The sequence below is a fragment of the Schistocerca piceifrons genome, chromosome 6, assembly GCF_021461385.2.
Source record: "Schistocerca piceifrons isolate TAMUIC-IGC-003096 chromosome 6, iqSchPice1.1, whole genome shotgun sequence".
NCBI classification, from domain to species: Eukaryota; Metazoa; Arthropoda; class Insecta; order Orthoptera; family Acrididae; genus Schistocerca; species Schistocerca piceifrons.
Window position 1 is genome coordinate 222,400,263 of NC_060143.1, and position 27,719 is coordinate 222,427,981.

Sequence of the window (27,719 nt, forward strand, 5' to 3'; positions counted from 1 at the left end):
GCTTTTGTGCATTACCCATGTCTCACTTCCGTATGTCAATATGGGGACAAAGTAGGTTCGGTATATAATTCCCTTGGATTTCTGTGGCACCTCCTTGCTCCAAATAAGGCCCCTAATGCATTTGTAGAACTGCCCTGCTTTTCTGCATCTTTCATTTATTTCCATTGCGTTTCCCCCCTTACTTTCAATCACGCTTCCCAGGTACTTGAAGTTCTCTACCACTTGTAGTTTTTCCCCTCCACAAGTTATATCCACATTTGGCCTATTCTTCTTCCTTGTTGTGACGATTATTTCACTTTTCTTTGCAGAGAAATGCATTCCATATTGTGCTGCCGTTGCCTCCCATTCAATCTAACTGCTCTTGCACCTCCTTCACGCAATTTCCCCATAACATCAGGTCATCGGCAAAAAGCACTGCTTTCATTTTATGATCTCCAATTGCATCTGATACTTGCTGTAGGATTTCATCCATAACAATAATAAACAATAAAGGCGAAAGTGCACTTCCCTGTCGCAGCCCATTTTCCAGCTTGAACCATGCAGTACGTTCCCTCCCCACTTTCACACAACTCTCACTTCCCTCATACATTTTTCTGACTTTTCGTGTAATCTCTTCATCCATCCCTTTTGCGTTCAGCACATCCCAGAGCTTGTCCCTACAGATACTGTCATACGCCTTCTCAATATCCAAAAAGGCCATGATTAAGTCCTTCCCGTACTCATAGTGCCTTTCCTGCAGTTGCCTTACCGCAAATATGAGGTCCGTTGTTGATCTTCCCGGTCTGAAACCGTACTGCTCCTCTTGCAGTCTACTTTCAATACTGCTTCTTATTCTCTTCTCCAGCATCTTTTCATAGATTTTTCCACAGTGGCATAGCAGGGTGATTCCTCTGTAGTTCTCACATCTCCTTTTATCCCCTTTCTTGAAGATCGGGACTATAATTCCTTTCTTCCAATCCTCAGGAATTCTGTTCTCCTTCCACACCACCCTCAGCACTCTGTATAGCCACTGGGTTCCTACTTCTCCTGCTGCTCGTATCATATCCACTGTTACTTCGTCCCAACCTGGTGCCTTGCCCCCTTTCATCCTCTTTATGGCTTCTTCCACTTCATTCCAAGTTAGATCATCAATTTCCCCACTATTATAATCGTCTGCTGCCTTAGGCTCTCCATCGCTGTTAGTTACCTGCTTGGCAGCATTCAACAGATCTTCAAAGTACTCCTTCCAAATCTTTTTGAGCTCATGCATTTCCTCCACAACTCTTCCATTATTATCCATGATCCTCAGGCACTCACTTCTGTCATTCCTCTTATTTCTTACCATGGTGTAAAGTACTTTTTTGTTCCCTTCACTGTCCTCTTCTAACATTCTTGTCCATTTTTCCATCCACTTCTTCTTCTCCGCCCTTACTATGGTCTGTGCCGCTTTCTTGCTTTCCTTATATTTTACCCTAGCTTCCTCTGTTCGGGTCTGGAACCATTCTCTGAAGGCTTTGTTCTTTCGAAGTACTGCCTCTTTACATATGTTGTTCCACCATGGGGTTTCCCTACTTCTCCTCTTTGTGCTAGTTCTTCCGCACACAGTCTCAGCTGCCTCAACTAGAGCCCTCTTAAAATCGCCCCATTCTTCTTCCACTGTTCTCTGATCTTCCTTTGGCAGCTTCTTCCTGATCAGTGTCTGGTACTGGGTCCTCCGTTCATCCTCTTTCAGCATCCATGTCTTCAACCTTTTCTCCTGTATATCTGTTGCCCTCCTATCTTTTTTCTCTCTTAGGGTGGCTAGCAACAGCCGATGGTCGCTGTCTAAGGCCTCAGATGGTATGACCTTAACATCTGTGAGGCTGCTCATCATCTGCCTATCCACTAGTACATAGTCTACTACTGAAGTTTGGGACCAGTCCCCACTGTACCAAGTTATTTTGTGACTACTCCTCTTCTTGTACCACGAATTTGCGATCGCCAGCCCATTCCTCTTGCAGAATTCCAGCAACAATTTTCCTTCTCTATTTCGGTTCCCCCAGCCCTCTGGTCCCATTATCTCCTCGAATCCTTTCCTGTCTGTGCCAACATGTGCATTGAGGTCCCCTATTATAATCTGATTTCCTCCATTTAGCTGCTTTTGCATGTCATCCTCAAATTCCTCCTTCTTTTTTGTATATTAAAATAATAAAAATATAAAATTATCTAAAAATGTATAAAAATATAAGAGGCAAAAAATATATAAACAAAATAACTAAAATGGTGCTAGGAAGTGCTATATCAAGTTAACATAAGGATCGACCCCTTCCATTTTCAAACAGTCCAAATTAACGTGGAAGATGTAGAGACCATATGATGGATCTAGTGGGGGAAGGCCAAAGCTGACAAAGATAAATTCGTGGGCCAGAACCGTCTCGGCTATAAATAGTCGAGATTCACTAATAGACCCTAGTGTTTTAGGACCGTCAGGCTGTTCAATATCTGTAAACTAATCTATCTAAAACCGACCAAAAACCTCTGTGGGCGGGTTGGGGGGTGGGTAGGGGGGGGGGGATGAGAGATGGTTGAGAATATAAAATGAATATAGGAGAACTGGATCTAGGCGTCAGGAACAATCAATTACCGAGGAAGAATGGAAACACATGTGGAACGTATCAATAGCAAGGAGAATACAAGCATTCAAGATTCAGCAATAGATAGCGTCGTTTTAGGTCCGTTCAGCTGTTCAGTATCTGTAAAGGAGGCTCCTTGATAGCCCTAAAACTTGTATCCTTTATTTTTAATGCATGAAATGTCAAGGTCGTCTTCTACGCTCGTTACTGCGTGTCCCGTTTCCCTCAGATGTGACGATAAGATTGACCTTGGTTTAATGAAATTGGTGTGTCCTTTCAACCGCCCACTAAAACCTCTACCTGTTTGACCTACTTACGTGCCCTGAAAATCATTACACTTCATTACAGGTAGTTTATGTTGCCTTTTGCGCTTTTACTTATGTAGTTTCATTCTATATGCAGATATGACCTGAAGATCTACTTCTAGGGTACGAAACCGATCGTCAAACAGTGCAAACACAATAAACAGCTGTTGCGAATTTGGACATTCACTCAGTTTAATATAGGCTATTTTACCATCTTTGATTTTAAATGGTTTGATTGTCCTTCACATTATGTACAAGTTTTTAGCTGTGGCTGCCGTATGTATAAGGTTCCTTATAGTAACATTACAATACCTGATGAGCGCGCCAACAGGGCATTTAGTTTAATTCTAAGTCATAGGCATAGGCACATGACTGGACAACACCCCGCACCATCCCTACAAAACAGGTACCTGCAGCTACGACCCACGGAAAACTCAATAAATTCTCACCAAAACCCACAATGCTAGACAATCACACAAGACACACATATATGACAATGAAACCACTATAACATAACAAAAACCAACTTGTCCTATCTTGCGCAACCTCATCTTCTACAATTCTGTTCAAGTTGGTATGGAATCCCTGCTCTGAATTGACTAACACGGATTCTGTTGTGGCGTAACAAGACAGCCACGCCACTCTGAAGTAGCCGAAAGGCACGCGTTAACTCACAAAGGCTAGAGATAGGTCTGAAACAGGATACGTAATGAATGCTATAAAGAAAAGTACGTAGCTTCTGGAATACTTAACTTTAATCCATCATTTGTATACATCGTTCTTGACGATACAAGGGAGACTCTGTAGATACATGCAATGTTACTAATGGCGCCTTGCTAGGTCGTAGCCATTGACTTAGCTGAAGGCTATTCTAACTATCTGCTCTGCAAATGAGCGAGGCTTCGTCAGTGTGCATCGCTAGCTACGTCGTCCGTACAACTGGGGCGAGTGCTAGTACGTCTCTCTAGACCTGCTGTGTGGTGGCGCTCGGTCTGCGATTACTGACAGTGGCGACACGCAGGTCCGACGTGTACTAATGGACCGCGGCCGATTTAAAGCTACCACCTAGCAAGTGTGGTGTATGGCGGTGACACCACATTCCTCCCCCGCAAATCGGCGAACGGCCGTGTTATAAGGCTTCCGCCCGCCATGGGGAGGACCCCATGTTGACGTATGTGATGAGGTGGGGAGCCTAACAACAGGCGAGGCTGTGCCACCCGCGCCCGGCCATTCGGTCCGAGGGGAGCTAGGAAACGCCTGAAAACCTAGTCCAGGGTGCACGTCAACATGCGGTGTATGCGCCCTTAGAGGAGGGGCCGAAGGGTCGACCTCCATTGCGTCGGGGCACCCGACGGGCGAAGACGACATCTGGTCCGGAGCGGGCAAAAGTTCCATGGCGGAGGACATCTGGTCACGGGAAGCGATCGGCGGCGCGTGACCCAGAGAGGCGCCAGGCGGTTGCAGCGACGCGTCCACTGCGGGCGGCGCCGGCGGGAGAACAGGCGGCGGCGGCGGCGCGTCGCCATGGGGCAAAATTGAAAGCAGCGTCGGTAACACCTGGGGATGAGGCGAGCCAGTAGATGGGTCCCCAGGGCGCTGACCGGACGGCACCGTCGCTGAAAGCAGACGGGGAGCGGCAGAACCCAGGCGACGACAGAGGCGCAGCTGATTGAGATGCCGACGCACATCACCAGAGGACCCCAAAACCAAATACATAGCGCGGCCGAGGCAGCGAAGAATGCGCCCTGCGAGCCAACGCTGTGAACCGCGATAGTTGCGATAATAGACAACGTCGCCTGGAGCAAAAGCAGGAGTCTGCCGCTGCACAGTAACCTGATGCGGCGGATGCAGCAAAGACATCAAGGTTCGATGAGGACGACCGTGGAGCAATTCAGCCGGCGAGCGACCATCTCGGGGCTGAGAGCGATACGAAGACAAAAAGAGCAACAACGCGTCCTCCCGAGAATGCGACTCTGTCAACTTCAACATCTGTGACTTGAAAGTCCGGACCAAACGTTCAGCAGCACCGTTTGACTGAGGCGGAAACGGCGCGGATGTCAGATGTTGAATACCATTGGCCTTGCAGAATGACTGAAATTCTGCGGACATGAATTGTGGGCCATTGTCGGAAACAATAGTCTGTGGAAGACCTTCAATGCAAAAGATAGCAGATAACGCTTGGATGGTGGCAGAAGACGTCGTGGAAGACATCCGGACAACAAAAGGAAAATTACTGAAGGAATCCACCACAACCAACCATCGAGCATTCCAGAACGGACCAGCAAAATCGATGTGCAAGCGTTTCCAAGGAGTAGTGGCTTCCGGCCATGCAAAGAATTTCCGCGGTGGTGCGGATTGTTGTGCGGCACACGCCATGCAAGAAGAGCACATAGTCGTAATCGCAGCATCGATTCCGAACCAAGAACAGTGCTGACGAGCAAGTTGTTTCGTTCGCACTATACCCCAATGCCCTTGGTGAAGAAGCCGTAAGACAGAGGACTGTAACGAACGTGGGACCACGACTCTGGACTGATCATGATCAGAACGCAACAACAAAACACCACGTCGAACAAAAAGTCTCTCCTTGTGAGCAAAAAATCGGCGAACCAGCGGATCCTCGATCCGCGACTTTGACAAGGGCCATTGCGTAGCAACAAAACGCAGAACGGGAGCAAGGACAGGGTCAGCAGCTGTGGCTGCAGCTACACGACGAAAATCAATCGGAAACGATTCGACCACGTCATCGGTTTCCGCATCAAGGAACATGCAAGCAAGTTCGGAAGAATCGAATGCTTTATCCTCAGCAACAGGCAAACGGGACAACGCATCAGCGTTGCCGTGCTTAGCAGTGGACCGATACAAGATATCGTAGCGGTACTGCGAGAGGAAAAGAGACCAGCGAATGAATTTCTGCGCTGTACGTGGAGGTACAGGCTTGTTCGGATGAAAAAGCGATGTCAAAGGTTTGTGGTCCGTGATGATGGTAAAGTGACGACCAGCAAGAAATCATGGAACTTAGTAACACCAAACACGAGAGCCAAAGCTTCTTTCTCTATCTGTGAATAATTTCTTTACGCAGACGAGAGCAATTTTGACGCAAAGGCAATAGGGCGATCATGCGATCCATCTTTGTGCGCAAGCACAGCACCGATCCCGAAATCCGATGCATCGACCATCAACAAAAGGGGTTTCTGGGGATCGAATGGCGTAAGGCAAGTATTAGAAAGCAACGCCGATTTCAACTGGCGAAAGGCGCGTTCGCATTTCGTCGTCCAGACGAACGGAACACCTTTACGGCGTAAGCGATGAAGCGGAGCTGAAATGGAAGAGGCATGCGGGATAAAGTTATGATAATAGTTAATTTTTCCCAACACACTCTGTAGCTGCTTCAAATTCTGCGGCGAAGGCATGTCTTGTATGGCACGGAGGTGCTCTGGACTGGAATGTATGCCTTGTGCATTTATGACATGTCCCAGATATGGTAAGTCACGAGCAAAAAACACACATTTGTCCTTCCTCAAGCGAAGACCATTTTGTCGCAATACCTGAAATAATGTTCTTAGATTTGCTAAATGTTCTGCTGCTGTCTTTCCGGAGATCACAATATCGTCCAGATAGTTCGCAGCAGTAGGGACCGACGCACAAACAGTTTGTAAATATTGCTGAAACAATGCAGGGGCAGATGCACACCCGAATGGCAGTCTTTTGAATCGGTACAAAGATGCGTGTTAACCACCAAGACGCGCTGGGATTCGGCGTCCACTGGTATTTGCAAGTACGCATCTGCTAGGTCCAATTTCGAAAAGTATTTACCCGGGCACAGTTTATCAAAAAGATCTTCCGGGCGGGGTAAAGGAAAAGTTGCAATCACTAGTTGTGGATTCACAGTGGCCTTGAAGTCCACACAAAGTCTCAGTTTTCCGGAAGGTTTTGGCAAAATTACTAATGGTGAGGCCCAGAGAGAAGCTTGCACACGTTCAATTACACCTTGTGATTCTAAATCGTGTAATGTTCTTGCGACCTCATCACGCAATGCGTGGGGAACATTGCGCGCTCTGAAAAATTTCGGTTGCATGTTTACTTTCAGTTCCAAATGTTCTTCATAGTTCTTAGCGCAACCAAGACCCGGTGCAAAAATGTCTGCAAATTCTTCACATAGACGAGAAACACTGGCGGAAGGCACAGTCTGGTTCACTGATAGGACCTGATTGACTATTGACAAGTGAAACAACTGAAATAAATCTAAACCAAACAAGTTCACTGCAGTAGAAGAACGAAGAACGTAAAATGACACAAGTTTTGTTTGTCCCTTGTATGTAGCAAGAAGGCTGCACTGTCCTAACACAGGGATATTCTGTCCTGAATATGTAGTTAGCTGAACATTTGCGGAACGCAACGGAGGTGTGCCCAGTTGTTTGTACGTGTCGTGATTGATCAATGAAACTGCAGCTCCGGTATCGAGCTGGAATGGTATCACTTTGCCTTCAAAGTCCAAGTCTACAAAAAGTTTATTGTCCTGCTGACGACAAGAGCGACTTTCCCATGCAATTTGAACTGATACCGGTACAGAAGCACTTGCGACCGGACGAGATTTCCGGCGACGTCGACGCACACTATTTGTGGGACAAACACAGTCACTGTTAGAGAAAGTGGCACTGGGCGGAGTGGAATTAACTACATGAATGCCCATGGGCGAAGGTTCACGACCCTGATTGTCCATGGTTCGATTCCGGCGCGAAGCAAAGGGCCTGGAATGGTTGTGATTGTCTGATCTGAGCTTTCTCTGGCAAACACTTTGAACATGTCCTTTCTTATGACAGTAAAAGCATATAGCTTGGCGTGACGGGCAATGTTCACGCGAATGTCTTGTCGCACACCGCGGGCATGATTTCACTGCATTTGCTCGCTTACGCGGCACACGTGGAGAGTTAGGCGGCAGCTGCGCGGACGAGCGCGAGGGCTGTTTATCGTTCCGTGCATCGCGCCCAGCGGGCCGGTTAATGTGACACACGGCTGGCGAAGTTTCAAATGATTCCTGTGCAAAGTCAAGTGTGTCTAGCCTATCTAATATGTCTATCACTTGTTGAAGGGAGGGATTGACTAGTTTCAAAATCTGTTCCCGTATACGAACATCAGAAACGTTCTGTGCAATTGCATCATGCACCATAGTATCTGAATAAGGGAGTCCACATTCACACTCAAAAGCACAATCCCTTGTAAGGCCTTGCAAAGTTGCAACCCACTCCCTATTAGTCTGACCGGCCGTACATTTTGTACGAAAGAATGTATACCTTTTTGCAACGACATTTACTGTTTCTTTGAAATAGGCATCTAACGCCGACAAAATTTCTTCGTAGGACAGAGTCGCTACGTCGCGTCGGGGAAACAATTTCACTATCAGACGGTAGGTGGACACACCTACACAGGCCAATAAAAAAGGCTGCCGCTCGTTACCTTGAATTCTGTAGGCGGCGAGATGGAATCCAAATTGGTGTGACCACTCCGTCCAGCTTTCCTTAGCTGGGTCAAATGGCCGGAACGGGGTTGCAACAGCATGTTGTGGTTGCGGTAGCGGTGGAGCGGCGGCTGCCGCATCGTTTTGCATTGCACTTTGACCCTGAACGAGCTGTCCAAGGGCATCCAATAACGACTGCGTCTGCTGATTCTGCAAGCGATAAAATTCGGACAGTACATCTGGAGATTGTGGCGAAGCCATGACACAAGCAAATGTAAGCAAAGCTAGTATAAAGAAGAAGACCGCTTTTACTCTCGTCGCCAACTGTTGTGGCGTAACAAGACAGCCACGCCATTCTGAAGTAGCCGAAAGGCACGCGTTAACTCACGCAGGCTAGAGATAGGTCTGAAACAGGATACGTAATGAATGCTATAAAGAAAAGTACGTAGCTTCTGGAATACTTAACTTTAATCCATCATTTGTATACATCGTTCTTGATGATACAAGGGAGACTCTGTAGATACATGCAATGTTACTAATGGCGCCTTGCTAGGTCGTATCCATTGACTTAGCTGAAGGCTATTCTAACTATCTGCTCTGCAAATGAGCGAGGCTCCGTCAGTGTGCATCGCTAGCTACGTCGTCCGTACAACTGGGGCGAGTGCTAGTACGTCTCTCTAGACCTGCCATGTGGTGGCGCTCGGTCTGCGATTACTGACAGTAGCGACACGCGGGTCCGACATGTACTAATGGACCGCGGCTGATTTAAAGCTACCACCTAGCAAGTGTGGTGTCTGGCGGTGACACCACAGATTCCGTGTTGGCCAACGTCTCATACAACTCATTCTACTCTCAATTCAGTTCCTAGTAAATCGCTAATCCTATTATTGTAGTGTGCACATATTGCTTGTAGCCTATGCATCTTGCCCTATGAAGGTTGTTCACAATGCAAGAATGGTACCACTAGCTCAGATTCGAAGAGGAGATCAATTAATAACACTGATAGCGCTACTTACGTCCTTGTGCTATCCTTCACTCAACTGCACCATCTCACCCAAACCTACCAGAGCTGCTAGGACATCTCCAACACTGCACTGGCTGGAACCTCCTCACTCGCAGTCACTTCATACATGAGTTCACAATACCTAAGCCAAGTCATTCCCACCACATCTCTCACCACCGTAACTGCAACAGGACAGAGGGAAACAAGACAAAATCTCTTATTTACACAGTGAAGCTATCAGACTGTGCCTGCCCCTCCCCCACGGCACAACGCACAACCACTCTCTGTTACCAAATGTAGTGTGGGATTTAGGTTGACTGGGGTCTGGGTTGAATGTTGGGTAGACATCAGTCCCCATTTAACAGTTATTTTATTTAGCACCAGAACTTTGAGTTAACAGAAAAGAAACGCTTACAATAACATACCTACAATTCTCTGTAACCTAAAAGTACTGAATGGCAGCTAAAGCAATCAATCACAAAATATCCTTCTGACAAGAACAAAATAATGGTAAACTTAGAAAAAGTTCAATCTTTCCATCAGCATACCAGCAGGCAAAAATATACACTTTAGAATGTTTGGCACTGTACCACAATCATAAAATGATAACAAGGATGTAAAAATGCCCAATAATACTTATCTTATTTAGGATCAATAACAGAGCCTCTAACTGCACCTCGTTCTCTTAGTATTACCAACACCAAACAACTAAGACACCAGAGACCAACACTACCAAGAAACCCACTTTTGTGTCTGAATAACTACATGTGACGATTCACTCACATGAGGTAATAACAAAATAAAACCTTAATGCACAAGAGTGAACCACTGGCTCAATCACAAAAATTCAATACACATCTCAACTCCTAAAACCACAGAATGAAGAACTGATTCATGCTAGTAACAAAAATAACAACTTCTCTTTAAATCACTTAATCACACCCACGGCCTGTACTGACACAATTATGCCTCCTGTGTACCACAACACATCCTGCCACATTCCCCGCATGCCATAAATACATACAGTCTGTTACTCAGCACTCGCACGTTTCCAACCAAGAAACTGTTTCATAAGTGGCTACACTCGAAGCACCGTTGCGTGTAACCCGGTACACCACTTCAGTCACAAAGCCACTGAGTTACCCCCATCAGTCGCACTAGCACTCAAGTGGTGCCCCTTATGACTAGCAGAAGCCGTTCGTTCACCTCCTCTTAAATGGTGTGCGTCCAGCCAATGAGAGACAGGTTGTTGTTGTTCACACAGCAGCTCGTCCGCACTGCCCGTCATCTCGTCCGGCAACTGTCCCATACTCTTCAATTCTTGAGGCTCCTTCGTACGAGCCTCCGCCTGAGGGTCGCTGCCGCTGCCATCACTCCAGCAGGTGACTACGCCACCCTCTTCCAGCTCATGTGCTGCACAGTCCCAGACTTCTTTCGCTGCACAGACTGAGCACACAGACCTGGCTGCCGTCGCAGCTCTCTGTCCCCAAGCCGACTACCATCGACGAGCCACAGGCACCAACCAAGTACATGGCACCGGCTTCCGAGAGATGTTAGTTCCGATCGCTGCAGCTGAATCTCCACCGCCGTCCACATGTGCCCCCAGCTTCGCCGTCGTAGCGCTCGCGTCCATCACTTGACCCGCTTCCTCCAGCCTCTCGTACCACCAGCACGACACATTATTTGAAAGGAATCTCTGGAAGCGAGGAAATCGATTGTGCCGTTAGACACTGCACTATTCGAGCCAACTACAAAGAACACAGATGTCTATAAACGACAGAAAATGCATTGTAACGGGTCGTTGTTCACTATCACTAGTTAATGTCACTGTACTATGGTACAGTTCCACGCGTAACTGACGAGGTACAGTGTAACGAATTTTTATGTTTTGTTTTTTTCTCGCTGTGGCTGTGGCCGGCAACGGCCTTGCCGCAGTGGATACACCGGTTCCCGTGAGATCACCGAAATTAAGCGCTGTAGGGCGTGGTCGGTCCTTGGATGGGTGACCATCCAGGCCGCCATGCGCTGTTGCCATTTTTTGGGGTGCACTCAGCCTCGTGATGCCAATTGAGGAGCTACTCGACCGAACAGTAGCGGCTTCGGTCAAGAATACCATCATAACGACCAGGAGAGCGGTGTGCTGACCCCATGCCCCTCCTATCCGCATCCTCCTCTGAGGATGACACGGCGGTCGGATGGTCCCGGTAGGCCACAAGTGGCCTGAAGATGGAGTGCTTTATGGCTGTGGCCGAAACGTATTAAGGTGTATTTTAAAATATATATATAATGCAAATCAAGACTGACAATTAAATTGATCAAAGAAGATTTAATTATAGGCCATCATATGCAAGAATAGCGCCCACACCTCAGCACATTCAATTTTGTTGTTAAGAAAGGGAAAATTTTTGATTAAAGTTCCAATAAAAGAGTGGAGGTAAAATAATCCCACTATTTATTCGAACAAATAAGGCACACACCGGGCTGATTCAGAGAACCATAATTTTCAAGCCTTATGCTTACTGAACACAAGAATAATTGCACCTTTTAGAGTAGCTCAAATAATCACCGGTGTGTGGGAGCGGAGGATTGATCGTTGCATGGCCAATAGTCTAACGTATTGTGGAGAAACGACTGTGACTCGTCGATGGTAGTCGGCTTGGGGACAGAGAGTTGCGACGGCAGCCGGTTCTGCGTGCTCAGTCTGTGCAGCGAAAGAAGTCTGGGACTGTCCAGCACGTGAGCAGGAAGAGGGTAGCGTAGTCACCTGCTGGAGTGATGGCGGCGGCAGCGACTTTACGAAACGTTACAAAACACTCTAAGACAACACCAAAAGACGCACTATGAAGGAATTATCGGAATGGACGTAAATCGGTAGAAGGTGCAAACAAAGAAATGATTACAATTTCAGAAAAAATGGATTATCTACACAAGATAAACAGATTCACAAATGGAACAAGTCAATAACGCATTTGTCCACCTCTGGCACTTATCCAAGCAGTTATTCGGCTTGCGGTCCCTTATAGAGTTGTTGGATGTCCTCCTGAGGGGTATCGTTCAAAATCCTGATAAACTGGTGCATTAGACCGTCAAAATCCCGAGTCTGTTGGAGAGCCCAGCCCATAATGCTCCACAACGTTTCAGCTGGGGAGAGATCCGGCGACCTTGATGACCAATGGTGGATTAGGTTAGCCCGAAGACAAGGAATAGAAGCATTATCAAGAGCAACAAAACGGGGTGTCGAATATCGTCAACGTACCGCTGTGTTTTAAGGATACCGCAGGTGACAGCCAATGGGGTCCTACTATGGAAAGAAATGGCACCCCAAACTTGGTTGTCGATTTGTATGGTGACCGACACCTCTCTGTGGGACGTGTTCAGGCACATCTTTCAAGAATCTCATGGACAGGAGTGGAATTGTCGTCGGTGGTGAGTCTCGCTTCGAACTGAGGCCCGATGATCCGATAATGACCGCATGCATACGTCGTGAGTTTGTGCTTCTTATTTTCTGGCTTTCCAAACTTTACATTAGTCAGCAAGGTAGCCGGATCTCTCGCCAGTTTTGAACGTTTCGATCATTATGCGTGGAGCCCTCCAACCAGCCCGAGATTTTGACGATCTAATGTACCAGCTGGACAGAATGTGGCTCTCCGTAGTACACCCAACAACTCTGTCAATCAATACCAAGGCGAATAACTGCTGTAAAAGAGCTAGAGGTGGACTATTGCGTTAATGACTTGCTCAGTTTGTGAAGCTCTTTCTGTTGAATAAGTCATCCTATTTTTCTGAAATTGTAATCATTTGTTTGTCTGTGCATGTTCACCACATCTGTCGATTTCAGTCCCATTCGGATAATTTATTCATGGTAATCAGGATTTAACACTTTCGGGATCTACTTAACATCATGAGTTGCATGAAGTATTGTCTGGTACCATCTGCAACAAAGCACAAACAGAAGTTGGCTTCATTATGAAAACTGCATTCACGAATTATCGGACAGCTGTAGAAACGCTATTGAAAGTATTTGTATCAAAGAAGCAACAGGGCAGTTTTTCTTAACGTTGTAACGCCGGAAATGCATATCCTCCTATTTCCATCTATTGTACTATAATCTTTTTCCTTATTTTGTTACCTGAAGATATGACATTTCTGTGTCTTTATATATTGTAATTGTTTTACTATTAGTATATATATATTTATGCATTTATGTCGATGTGTAATTGGTTTGTTTTGTAAATATTATTTGTATTTTTACGCTGGGTCTGGCTTAGGGAAAACTATGCTATCGAACTATTACATCGATAGGTCGTCTGGAGAACCAAAGTGTTTAGGATCTTTGGTAGTGTTAACTCTGCCGCATGGAGCGCGGGCAGAGCAAAGAGTCTGGCTGGGGTAGAGCGGTGGAGCGGGTGTGTTGTGCGACGCTCCCGCGAGTTGCCGCGCTTTCGTGGTTTGGCAGCATGTAATTGCGCTCGACTTGCTATGATAGTTTCTGACACGGTGTCGCGGACGGGAAGCATTAGCTGGCGCACATCAAGAGCCCGTTTCGCCTGGTGACCGTGTCGAGAAGGAGGCGCGCCAACATCCAGCTTCTGCAGCAGCGTCGGCCGACAATGAGTGACTGTCGCCACCTCCTCAATCGACGGCTTCAAACCTTCAATCAACCAACAAGGAAGACTGGAAGCACGTAAAGTTTTAGAACTGTATGGCAGAGCTCAGCTTTCAAAATTGTTCCATTTGCCTCTTTAAATTACAGCAACGTAGCATGAACCTTTGTTGCTCATTGTCCCAATTGCATTACCAAGTAGGGTCCCTTCCTTTTCTGGAATGAACTCGAGTGTCGTTGGAATTCATACGCCAGCATTAAAGTAATATCACTCCATTTCACTGCTTTAATTTCAAAGATCAGGTAAAGTATTCATAGCTGGCTACAATATTTAGATTACACAAGCACAAATTAAGAGTGCGAGTTTTGTTACCGGATTTTAGCTTACCTGTGACTGCAGCTCAGCTTGGTACGTACTAAATTTTACTATTGTTAATTGTTCAGAATCATTTAATTCAAGTTCAAAGTTATATCTCTTATTTCTAAATTGCGTAGATTCAAGTAGCTCTTGAAATGATTGTTGAGGTAGCCCAAGACTAACCTTATTTTATTGAATTTCGTAGTGCTTCAGAAACAAAGTTCACTATTCATTTCAGTCACTAAATTAACTTTCAATTTTCCGGTTTTATTACTTCTTTTGCTAAATTAAGTCAGAGTGTAGCGAAATTTATTACTTCTGACAAACTTTCAGTTTTCACACAACACATGTCAACCTTCAGTTGCCACGCTTTTAGTGCTGACTATATGTGCAATAACCTTTCTTTTTCAGTTATTATACTAGTTGTCCATAGGACTGGCGACCGTAATTTTCCCCAAATCTCAAATATCTAATTAACGCCAATTAATTGTTAACGTAACGACCGCACATTTACTTTCTATATTAATTTTACTCTTTTCTCAAAATTAATTTCCACCAATTTCATTTGCATTTTCCCTTTCATTTAGATGTAACCCTTTCCTCCCTCTTTACCGACAGATTAACTTCGGTGACGATTGATTTTCCCAAATTTCCATTAAGCACATGCGGTTTAATTTTTCACTGTCATTAAGGTCGATAAGTGAGTGGGAGATTACAACGTCATGTGCTATCTGAAAGAGTTTCTGGTACCACTTGCTTCATTATGAAGATTATATTCTCAAATGATTGGAAATGATGGAGAAAAATTATTTAAGTAAATAGATCGAAGAAGAACCTCTACAAGAATCACTTCGAAACTACACTACTGGCCATTAAAATTGCTACACCATGAAGATGACGTGCTACAGACGCGAAATTTAACCGACAGGAAGAAGATGCTGTGATATGCAAATGATTACCTTTTCAGAGCATTCACACAAGGTTGGCGCCGGTGGCGACACCTACAACGTGCTGATATGAGGAAAGTTTCCAACCGATTTCTCGTACACAAACAGCAGCTGACCGGCGTTGCCTGGTGAAACGTTGTTGTGATGCCTCGTGTAAGGAGGAGAAATGCGTACCATCACCTTTCCGACTTTGATAAAGGTCGGATTGTAGCTTATTGCGATTGCGGTTTATCGTATCGCGACATTGCTGCCCGCGTTGGTCGAGATCCAATGACTGTTACCAGAATATGGAATCGATGGGTTCAGGAGGGTAATACGGAACGCCGTGCTGGATCCCAATGGCCTCGTATCACTAGCAGTCGAGATGACAGGCACCTTATCCGCATTGCTGTAACGGATCGTCCAGCCACGTTTCGATCCCTGACTCAACAGATAGGGACGTTTGCAAGACAACAACCATCTGCACGAACAGTTCGACGACGTTTGCAGCAGCATGGACTATCAGCTCGGAGACCATGACTGCGGTTACCCTTGACGCTGCATCACAGACAGGAGAGCCTGCGATGGTGTACTCAACGACGAACCTGGGTGCACGAATGGCAAAACGTCATTTTTTCGGATGAATCCAGGTTCTGTTTACAGCAGCATGATGGTCGCATTCATGTTTGGCGACATCGCGGTGAACGCATATCACCCGGCGTGATGGTATGGGTGCCATTGGTTATACGTCTCGGTCACCTCTTGTTCGCATTGACGGCACTTTGAACAGTAGACGTTACGTTTCAGATGTGGTACGACCCGTGGGTCTATCCTTCATTCGATCCCTGCGAAATTCTACCTTTCAGCAGGATAAGACACGACCGCATGTTGCAGGTCCCGTACGGGCCTTCTTGGATACAGAAAATGTTCGACTGCTGCCCTGGTCAGCGTATTCTCCAGATCTCTCACCAATTGAAAACGTTTGTTCAATGATGGCCGAGCAACTGGCTCGTCACAATACGCCAGTCACTACTCTTGATGAACTGTGCTATCGTGTTGAAGCTGCATGGGCAGCTGTACCTGTACACGCCATCCAAGGTCTGTTTGACTCAATGCCCAGGCGTATCAAGACCGTTATTACGGCCAGAGGTGGTTGTTCTGGGTACTGATTTCTCAGGATCTATGCACCCAAATTGCGTGAAAATGTAATCACATGTCAGTTCTAGTATAATATATTTGTCCAATGAATACCCATTTATCATCTGCATTTCTTCTTGGTGTAGCAATTTTAATGTCCAGTAGTGCACAAGACCTAACAAAGACCTACCTAACCACAAGTAGTCAGAATCAAAAGAGAAATCAACTAACTAAAGGAAACAAAATATTATGAAATATCCGAAATTATTTAAAGAACTATTTAAACAAATTGAAACCAGAAAAGACTGGAAAATCATCCAGTACTCCGCAACTAGCCTCAGCGTTCTAATAGCGTTGCACGCCAGTGGCTGCTCTCGGGCCAACAGAAGGAACTTATCTAGGCTGTCTTCCTCCGACCAGCACCACGTCCGTCTCCTCCTCGTGACGTCTCACTTCACCATACGCATTCCACCAAACACCACAAAACATTTGCCACCATTCCGAATTTTCCAACAAAAGCCACACCACTGGTCAGCAACCTCCATATCTGTTACCAGAACCAAAGATATCGAGCCTACATCCTCTGCAAGCAAACTGAATTTAAAAAAATTGCTTGCTGATTGCTGCAACTACTGTTACTGTTAATAGCAAGAAAGGAGAGTGATAAACGTGGCATCAACTTATAAGTGCCAGTTATTTCTGTCATTACTTTTCACGTTTCACTGTTTTAAAGCAAAGAAGGACTAATATCTCCTGTTCTGTGAAACGCACCGGACCAGTATTCGGCTGACACGTTCCAAGCTCTCTGTCCAGATGAAGCCCCGAATCTAGAGCGGGTCTCCAGCGGCGTCGCCGGCAGCTGGAGGCGGGATGCTGAGGCAGGGCAGGACTTCCCCGAATACCTGCCGCTGCACCAGGCAGGTGGCTGCCACGACGCTGCGATAAATTTGGAGGACAAGGCGGCTTTGTGACGGCCGGCGTTCCAGTCGGCGCTCCAGACGCCGGCGCAGGCGCGGACGACATTAATTAAAGCTGAGTCGGCGAAACTGTCTGCCAACTGCTCGCTGAGCAACCAGGTTCTGGTGGCACCAGCGCTACGTCGCTGCTGGAGGTCTTCTCGTGGTTGTCTGTGAGATGTAGTCAAAGCACTACTTCCCTACGTCATCACATCATAAACTGCTCAAAAATGGTTCAGCGTCACCTGCATATATGTGAGACTCTGCGCTGTTTTATTCACAGGAAGTGGGTAATGGAAATATAACCTTTATGAAACAAAAAATTATGCAGTGAAATTTAAGCAAGATAATCACCAAAAGTAAAGGCCGACCTTCGTCGATTGAGTTCATTTTAATTAATTTCTTCAATACCCTGATGAAAGATACCTATAATAGCATTAGAAACGTTGGCAGTTTTATCACATATGACACGGCCATACAACCACAAGGATGTTATTGAAAAAAAAGGCAGTGTGTTGGAAGTTCAACTTATTTGTTTATCTGTAAAATCAAAATCTGATGTTGGACAACACTAACACCCTGCTTCACTCCGTGGACTGCAACAAGATTAAATCCTTGTCAGAGTGTCCACAACATTGTCAAGACAAGGTGCCCAAACTTCTCCTACTATTCAAAGGCGTCCCTCCTGAGGCCTTTCAGAGTGTGAAGAGGGTTCTTGTGATGATGTGCAACTGGATCCAAGTACACTCAGTCACGTTCATGTCAGACCGCAGGCCGTTCTGGTAGATTAATTCATGCACATAAAACAGGTGTTCATGGGATAAATGGCGGGTATTTCTGCATTGCTGTCTTGAGTGAGGAACCCACCACCGGAATCATGAGAGCAGGGTGGAGTATTCTGTCCCGATACTGCTAAACCCGCAAATTACACTCGATGGCAATAAGTGGAATCCGACAGCCGTACAAGATACCATTCCAAAACATAACTGACCAGTCTCCATTTGTAGTAGTGAAGTTACATATCTCCTTGAATGCAAGAAGTTCAAACAATGTTGGAAGGGTAGAATATCTTAGTTACTGAGTCCCACAGGGTTTAATTTCACGTCCGCTCCTATTCCTTGTATCTGTGAATGGCCTTCCACGTAAAACTTAACAAGCAGAATTTGTACTTTTTGCAGATGATATTAATATTATAATAAGACTCATTAGAGGCAAAGTAGCAGAAGACATTGTAGATGATATTTTTCGACATATGAGTTCTCAGAAAACAGACTCTCCTGAAATTTCGAGCAAAGCATTGCATTTAATTCTGTATAACAAATACAGTCATACCAACAATTAATGAAGCACGTGATCAGGAGTCTGTAAATAGGCTAAATGCTTCAAATTTAGGTTCCTCTTCAAGGACCTAGACATTTCAGCTGCGCCGTCACAGTATGTATATTCGTTAATGAAATTCATCATAAATAATCCATCACAATTTGAGAAGAACAGTAACGTCCATACCTAGAACACTAGAGGGAAAACTGATCATCACTACCAATTAGCAAAGTTTTCAGAGACTCATGAAGGAGCTAGCTGAGTATGTAGCAACAAAAATCTTTGACCATTTGTCCATTAATGTAAGATGTCCGACTGGAAAAACAAATTTTAAATCTAACTCAAAATCATTTACCCTGGACAACTCATCCTATTCCATGGTCTAATTTCCATTTACAAGCCGGTATCACGTGAAAAAAAATAAGAAACTTGTTCTTAAGTGCTGTTGCATGAGTAGGACCTAAAAAATAACGTGTACATTAATGAAACTATCCTGTAAACCGACACGTTCCATATCATTGCCATAAATGAATCATCCGAATGATTTATGGAAAGTGTAACTAACCATCCATTGCATTCTACAACGATTGTCAGGTGCCAGATAAACGCTGCACTCGTTAGTGAAGAGAAATCGAAGCCATCAAACTAGATTCCATTCCAGATGTCGCCTTTCCCTCCTCCACCCACCATGTTATCCGCACTATCCTTCGTAATGGACGCCTAGAGTCCAAACTGACTGGACTGAGATGGTAGCGAATTTTCTGGGTCGACACGGCCCTCCTACTTTCATCCAAACAAAGCAACACGATAGTTCTGTTGCATTCTTTTCAGAGTTCCAAAAACTGGTTCAAATGGCTCTGAGCACTATGGGACTTAACATCTGAGGTCATCAGTTCCCTGGGCCTTAGAACTACTTAAACTTAACTAACCCAAGGACATCACACATATCCATGCCCGACGCAGGATTCGAACATGCGAACGTAGCGGTCGCGCGGTTCCAGACTGAAGCGCCTAGAACCGCTCGGCCACATCGACCGGCTTCAGAGTTCCAAACAGCCATGATTTGTAGGTACGAGTATTATGTATCAGCTTCTGTTATTGTTGGCTGCGGACGACAAAAATACAAGACTTGTGTATGCAGTTCACTTGCAGGCCTCTGGCCCTGCATTCATTCATTTAAGTTTGGTTAAAAATGGCTCTGAGCACTATACGACTTAACTTCCGAGGTCATCAGTCGCCTAGAAGTCAGAACTAATTAAACTTAACTAACCTAAGGACATCACACACATCCAAGCCCGAGGCAGGATTCGAACCTGCGACCGTAGCGGTCGCCCGGTTCCAGACTGTAGCGCCTAGAACCGCACGGCCACTCCGGGCGGCCATTTAAGTTTGAAACGTGTAGTATGAGAAGACTCACTACCCTCCCGTTATTTCCATTCCACAGTGACTAGACGAAACTCAACATTTAAGTGAAAATACTTTATTCCGTATTACTTTTCAAAATGCACGAATTAATATTCAGTCATACTCTACAAGGTGGCCCTTGGCTGGTCGAGACGTACGTCTTCATAGTGCAGTGTCTTCAGGCTACCTAAGGCATCCGCTCTCAACGTCCGCACGGCATTACCTGCGTGCACAAAGAACCTGGAAAGTCTAATTCCATAAACGCAAAATTACAATGTCTTCCGATAGGGACCAGATTCTACTGGACAGACTGACCTGTCCAGTTTGCAAAATGCTGCTACAGGACACATGGAATGGCAACTGAGTTACAGAACTCAACAGCTTGTCTTCATTGTTTTGTTTCTCACGATAGACTGTTTGAATGACGTCGCTAAGGTGTGCCTACGCCAGTTCGGCTGGCTCCCTACTGTGCTGGAACGCTTCTTGTCCTCTTAACAATTGGAGGCACGTCGCGCTCCACCGAACAGCAATGGGCACGCATGTTTCCTTTTACTACTCGGCAAGGTGAACCGGTTGCCTGTCTGTGGCAGGAACTAACTTGGTCATGTAGCTAAATACAGTCACGTTCCAATTCAGAGTAGCACACGCTGTTGCCTTGAGCGCAAATAGTGATCACGAAAAGCAGTCGCTTGAAATTTTTTTAAGTACATTATCTCAAAACTACCTTGAGCAGTTAAACAGAGAACCGACTCGTGGCGATAACATATTAGACCTTCTGGTGACAAACACACCCGAACTATTTGAAACAGATAACACAGAACAGAGAATCAGCGATCATAAAGCGGTTACTGCATCGATGATTTCAGCCGTAAATAGAGATATTAAAAAAGATAGGAAGATTTTTCTGTCTAGAAAAAGTGACAAAAAGCAGATTTCAGAGTACTTGACGGCTCAACACAAAAGTTTTGTCTCAAGTACAGATAGTGTTGAGGATCAGTGGACATATTTCAAAACCGTCGTACAATATGCATTAGATGAGTATGTGCCAAACAAGATCGTAAGAGATGGAATAGAGCCACCGTGGTACAACAACCGAGTTAGAAAACTGCTACGGAAGCAAAGGGAACTTCACAGCAAATATAAACATAGCCAAAGACTTGTAGACAAACAAAAATTACACGAAGCGAAATATAGTGTGAGAAGGGGTATGCGAGAGGCGTTCAACGAATTCGAAAGTAACGTTTTATGTACTGACTTGGCAGAAGATCGTATGAAATTTTGGTCTTATGTCAAAGTGGTAGGTGGATCAAAAGAAAATATCCACACACTCTGTGACCAAAATGGTACTGAAACAGAGGATGACAGACTAAAGGCCGAAATACTAAATGTCTTTTTTCAAAGCTGTTTCACAGAGGAAGACTGCACTGTTGTTCCTTTTCTAGATTGTTGCATAGATAACCAAATGGTAGATATCGAAACAGATGAGAGAGGGGTAGAAAAACAATTAAAATCGCTCAAAAGAGGAAAGGCCTCTGGACCTGATGGAATACCAGTTAGATTTTACACAGAGTACGTGAAGGAACTTGCCCCCCCCCCCCCCCTTCTTGCAGCGGTGTACCGTAGGTCTCTAGAAGAGCGTAGCGTTCCAAAAGATTGGAAAAGGGCACAGGTCATCCCTTTTTTCAAGAAGGGACGTCGAACAGATGTGCAGAACTGTAGAACTATATCTCTATCATCGATCAGTTGTAGAATTTTGGAACACGTATTATGTTCGAGTATAATTTCTGGAGACTAGAAATCTACTCTGTAGAAATCAGCATGGGATTCGAAAAAGACGATCTTGTGAAACCTAGCTCGCGAGACTCAGAGGGCCATAGACACGGGTTCACAGGTAGATGCCGTGTTTATTGACTTCCGCAAGGCGTTTGATACAGTTCCCCATATTCGTTTAACGAACAAAGTAAGAGCATATGGACTATCAGACCAATTGTTTGATTGGATTGAAGAGTTCCTAGATAACAGAACGCAGCATGTCATTCTCAATGGAGAGGAGTTTTCCGAAGTAAGAGTGATTTCAGGTGTGCCGCAGGGAATTGTCGTAGGACTGTTGCTATTCACAATACACATAAATGACCTTGTGGATAACATTGGAAGTTCACTGAGGCTTTTTGCGGATGATGCTGTAGTATATCGAGAGGTTGTAACAATGGAAAATTGTACTGAAATGCAGGAGGATCTGCAACGAATTGACGCATGGTGAAGGGATTGGCAATTGAATCTCAATGTAGACAAGTGTAATGTGCTGCGAATACACAGAGAGAAAGATCCTTTATCATTTAGCTACAATATAGCACGTCAGCAACTGGAAACAGTTAACTCCATAAATAATGTGGGAGTAGGCATTAAGAGTAATTTAAAATGGAATGACCATATAAAATTAATTGTCGGAAAGGCAGATGCCAGACTTAGATTCATTGGAAGAATCATAACGAAATGCAGTCCGAAAACACAGGAAGTAGGTTACCGTAAACTTGTTCGCCCACTGCTTGAATACTGTTCACCGGTGTGGGATGCGTAGCAGATAGGGTTGATGGAAGAGAGAGAGATGATCCAACGGAGAGCAGCGCGCTTCGCTACGGGATCGTTTAGTAATCGCGAGAGCGTTACGGAGATGATAGATAAGCTCCAGTGGAGGACTCTTCAGGAGAGACGCTCAGTAGCTCGGTAGGGGCATTTGTTGAAGTTTCGAGAAAATACCTTCAACGAGGAGTCAAGCAGTATATTACTCCCTCCTACTTATCTCTCGCGAAGAGACCATGAGAATAAAATCAGAGAGATTAGAGCCCACACAGAGGCATACCGACAATCTTTCATTCCACGAACAGTACGAGACTGGAATAGAAGGGTGAACCGATAGAGGTACTCAAAGTACCCTCCGCCACACACCGTCAGGTGGCTTGCGGAGTATGGATGTAGATGTAGATGTAGAAAATATATTTACCGACAATCGCGGCAATTTGCTGCAAACGTCATTAGTTTTACAGATAATGAGAACGAGAAAAGAGTGGTTTGTGCAGATAGTGAATTCGATGGAAAGCGCTAGCATATGTTGACAAGTAAAGTGCTTTCAGTTAATGTTCCATTGATGATGTAACTAATGTATTATTAGCCAGCAATTTATGCAATATTACGAACAACACAAAGAAATACCCTATTTGCAAAAGCTTCGCAGCTTTTGCCGCACAAATGTGTCTGACTTTACTTGAACGTTGGCCTTTCTACGTGCATTTATTAGACACTGTCGAAGACACTTATTATCTTGCGTCCTGAGAAACTCCCAACTATTTCTCTGTCTTTCCGTTCTCTGCCAATTTTTCCACTGAAATCCTAATTCTAACATAGCGCTGAAGTTGTAACAACAATGACTATGTACTATTGTACATATAAGTAATTTTTTCGATCTGATTTTTCGATAAACTTGTGTAATTGATGTTCTGATTTCATTTTTTTTTTTTTTTTGTTTCATGCCATTATGTTAAGATAACTGTAAATAAATTTCAATGGGAATATTAATGTTTATGTCAGATGTCAAGTAATATTGTAATAGAATTGAAATGTAACAAATGTTGAAACTGTTGTAAGATGTTTAAAATTGTAACTGTGCGTCTGGTCCATACGTAGGCAATGTGTTAGGATATGTAGAATGAGAAACCTCGGGTGAATACCCGGTCTGTCACGGAGCGGTAAAAGGTGGATGGCAGGCGAGCGCGGGAAAATGCGCGCGGGCACTGCACGGCACAACAGGCTCAGTTGTTGGAGTTTGGCACTGGTTTGAGCAGCACCTTCTGGAGCGAGGAGGCTCTCCTGGAAGACATAGCTTCACTGAGCCTCGGATATGTTGCTCCAACGCCCACACAGCATATCAAAATTCCATAGGCACTAAATGGAAAAGTATTGCGACGCTAAGAAGAATTAAAGTGCCGATACGTCAAGAGCCATAGCTGTGGTTGTATGTGTGCTCTGTGCCTCGCCATCTCGCCGCTTGCCAACCGCCGCATCGATACTAGCAGGTTGAAACTTTTAGTACTGTATTCGTGTGGATCGTGGATCAGAGAGTGAACTGTGTTTGTTTGGTGCAATAATAACCTAAATTTTACCAGAACTTTCCCATCATTTAATTATCCTCACAACTAACCTAGACAGGGTCCTTTCCAAATGTTGTGCAATCCGAGTGTCCCGAAATGAAAATTAAAATTTGTGTTGATAATAATTATTTGCAGAACTAGCTATGTTAGAATGGTGTTTAAAGAAATGTTTTGTTAATGAACCAGTAAATGAATAACGAAGGTCTAACGAAGTTGAAAGATAACTTTAGTATTGATATAGTAATGAAGTTTATTATTTCGAGACAGATTTAAAGGCATTTAAATGAGCAGTAAATAAGATGAAAAGAGTAGTAACTTATATACCGGAAATCTTGAACGCATAATAAACTCAGTAATCAATTTTTTTAAATACAGCGATCATAACAGTTTCAGGGTCCCCCTCATTCATTTGAATTCTGAAGTGTTCTAAACTGGTTTGACCAGCAAAAGTTAAAGTCAATATAAAAGTCAAAATTTATCAGTGTTTTATCTTTATTTTATCTTTATCAAAATTGACATTTTGTGTGTGACACGAAAGTGCAATTTCTAGGGTAACCTATGCCCGATTTTAATCAGATTAATAGACGGTATAAAGTTTTGTAGTATACATTATAGTGTAGTGTTATGTCTTCATCCATATCAGTACAGAACGTGAAACTAGCAGTTCAATAGATTTTCTGGTTCTAAAATTCGACTATATTATGCAGTGTTACAACTTGTTGTTTTGCATGAATATATACCAACTTGTTTATGGAAGAAACTCAGTTAATGCCTAATTAGGCTGGCGACCGTATTATTATCTAATTGGTAGCATCCTCTGGGTTGCTTTGGATCCATCCTGACATGTAATTGCATTTCGAACTTACTTGACGGATCATTGTTATTACAGAGTGGATGTAAGTCTGACTTGCCACCAATCAGGTACACGCGGTCGATATCTATGCGAAAATCCTTTCTCATAAGGTGAATCCCGCTCACTAACCATAGCACAGGCTTTAACGAGTACTGTGTCAGGGATTACAAAGTTACTTCGAGAGTGTTCGCTCAGCTTGCTACCACTAATCACTTGATACTTCTTCCTCTTTGATACTGCGAAACAAATTTCTTCTACTGCAAGCTGAGCTCTTTGCTTTCTATATCTCTGGAGGAACTAGTATGGACCAAAACAAGAAATTTTTTTTGAGTCATCAGTCTTCTGACTGGTTTAACGCGCCCCTACAAAGGATTCCTGTCCAGTGCCAACCTCTTCATCTCGGGGTAGCACCTGCAACCTACGCCTTCAATTATTTGAGTGGATGTATTCCAGTCTGTGTTTTCCGTACAGTTTTTACCCTCTACATCTCCGTCTTGTACTACGAAAGTTATTCCGTGATCTCTTAACAGATGTACTACCATCCTGTCCCTTCTTCTGGTAGTGTTTTCCATTCCTCGGCGATTCTCTGGAGAACCTCCACATTCCTTACCTCATCAGTCCACCTAATTTTCAACGTTCTTCTGTAGCACCACATCTCAAATGCTTCGACTCTCTTCTTTTCTGGTTTTTCCTCATCCCGTATTACACAACTGTACAATGCTGTGCTTCAAACGTACATTCTCAGAAACTTTTTCCTCAAATTAATGTCTATGTTTGATATCAGTCACCAGAAATGCCATTTTTGCCAGTGTAAGCCTGCTTTTGATGTCCTCCGTGCTCCATTCGTCATTGGTTATTTTGCCACCTAGGCAGAAGAATTCCTTAACTTCATCTACTTCGTGATCACCAAACCTGATGTTAAGTTTCTAGTTGTTACCATTACTGCTACTTTTCATTACTCCTGCCTATCTTCGAATTACTCTCAATCCATGTTTTTTACTAATTAGGCTGTTCATTCCATTCAGCAGATCGTGCAATCCTTTTTCACTCTCATTAAGGATAGTAATGTCATCAGCGAATCTTATCACTGATATCATTGGACTTTGAATTTTAATTCCACTCTTGAACCTCTATTTTATTTTCGTCTTTACTTCTTCGATGCGCAGATTGGAAAGTAGGGGCGAAAGACTACATCCCTGTCTTACCCCCTTTTTAATCCGACCACTTGTTCTTGGTATACCACTGTCATTTTTCCCTCTTGGTTCTTATACATACTGTATATTACACATATTTCCCTGTAGCTTACCTCTATATTTCCCAGGACTTCGAACATCTTGCACCATTTGACATTCCCGAAAGCTTTTTTCAGGTCAACAAAAAATTCCGTGAACGTGCCTTGAGAAACCAAAACTGATCGTCATCCAACACGTTCTCAGTTTTCTTTCAAATTCTTCGGTATATTATTCCTGTAAGCAACTTGGATGCATGAGCTGTTAGGCTGATTGTGCAATCTTTGAAATTGTGTGGATGATGGTTTTCCGAACGTCAGATGTTAAATCGGTTTTCTAGACACTAACGTGAAAAATCGTTTCGTTGCCACTTCCCCAATGGTTTTAGAAATTCTGATGAAATGTTATCTATCCATTCTTCCTTATTTGAATTTAAATCTTCCAAAGCTCTTTTAAATTTTGATTCTAATACTGGATCCCCTATCTCTTCTATATCGACTCCTGTTTCTTCTTCTGTCGCGTCATCAGATAAACCCTCGCCATCACAGAGGCCTGCAGTGTATTCTTTCCACCTATCCGCACGCTCTTCCGCATTTAACAGTAGAATTCTCATTGCACTCTTAATGTTAGCGTCCTTGCTTTTAGTTTCACCGAACGTTGCTTTCACTTTTCTATATGCTGAGTCAGTTCTTCCGATAGTCCTTTCTTTTTCGATTTCTTCACACTTTTCATGCAGCCTTTTCGTCTTAGCTTCCCTACACTTCCTCTTTATTTAATTCCTAAGTGATTTGTGTTTCTGTATTGCTGAATTTCCCTGAACATTTTTGTACTTCCTTCTTTCATCGATGAACTAAAACAGTATTTCTTCTGTTACCCATCGTTTCGTCGCAGTTACTTTCATCGAATATACGTTTCTCTTTCCAACTTTCGTGAGTTCCATTTTCATATATGTCCAATGCTCTTCAACTGAACTGCTTTCTGAGATATTCCTTATTGCAGTATCTATAGCCTCACTGCACTTCAAGTGTCTCTTCATCTCTTACTACTTCAGTATCCTACTTCTTTGCGCACTGATTCTTCCAAACTAGTCTCTTAAACTTCAGCCTACTCTTCATCACTACTAAATTGTGCTCTGATTTTACATCTGTTCCTGGATAAGCCTTAGAATGTAGAATCTTGTTTCGGAATTAATAATTCAAACTGAAATCTTCCCGTATATTCACACCTTTTCCAAGTATACCTCCTCCTTTTGCTATTCTTGAACAGCGCATTCGCTAATACTAGCTGAAATTTATTGCAGAACTCAATTAATGTTTCTCCTATCGCGTTCCTAATACTAAGCCCGTATTCTCCCGTTACCCTTTCTTCTACTCCCACTGCTACAACCACATTCCAATCCCCCATGGCTATTAGATTTTCAGCTCCCTTTAAGCA

The 27,719-nt window shown here is 44.1% G+C and overlaps 1 pseudogene; it reads left to right on the top strand.

Annotated features, from left to right (window-relative positions):
* Positions 1-11,270: 11,270 nt before the first annotated feature.
* LOC124803934 lies at positions 11,271-11,388 on the top strand (annotated as a pseudogene).
* Positions 11,389-27,719: the final 16,331 nt, after the last annotated feature.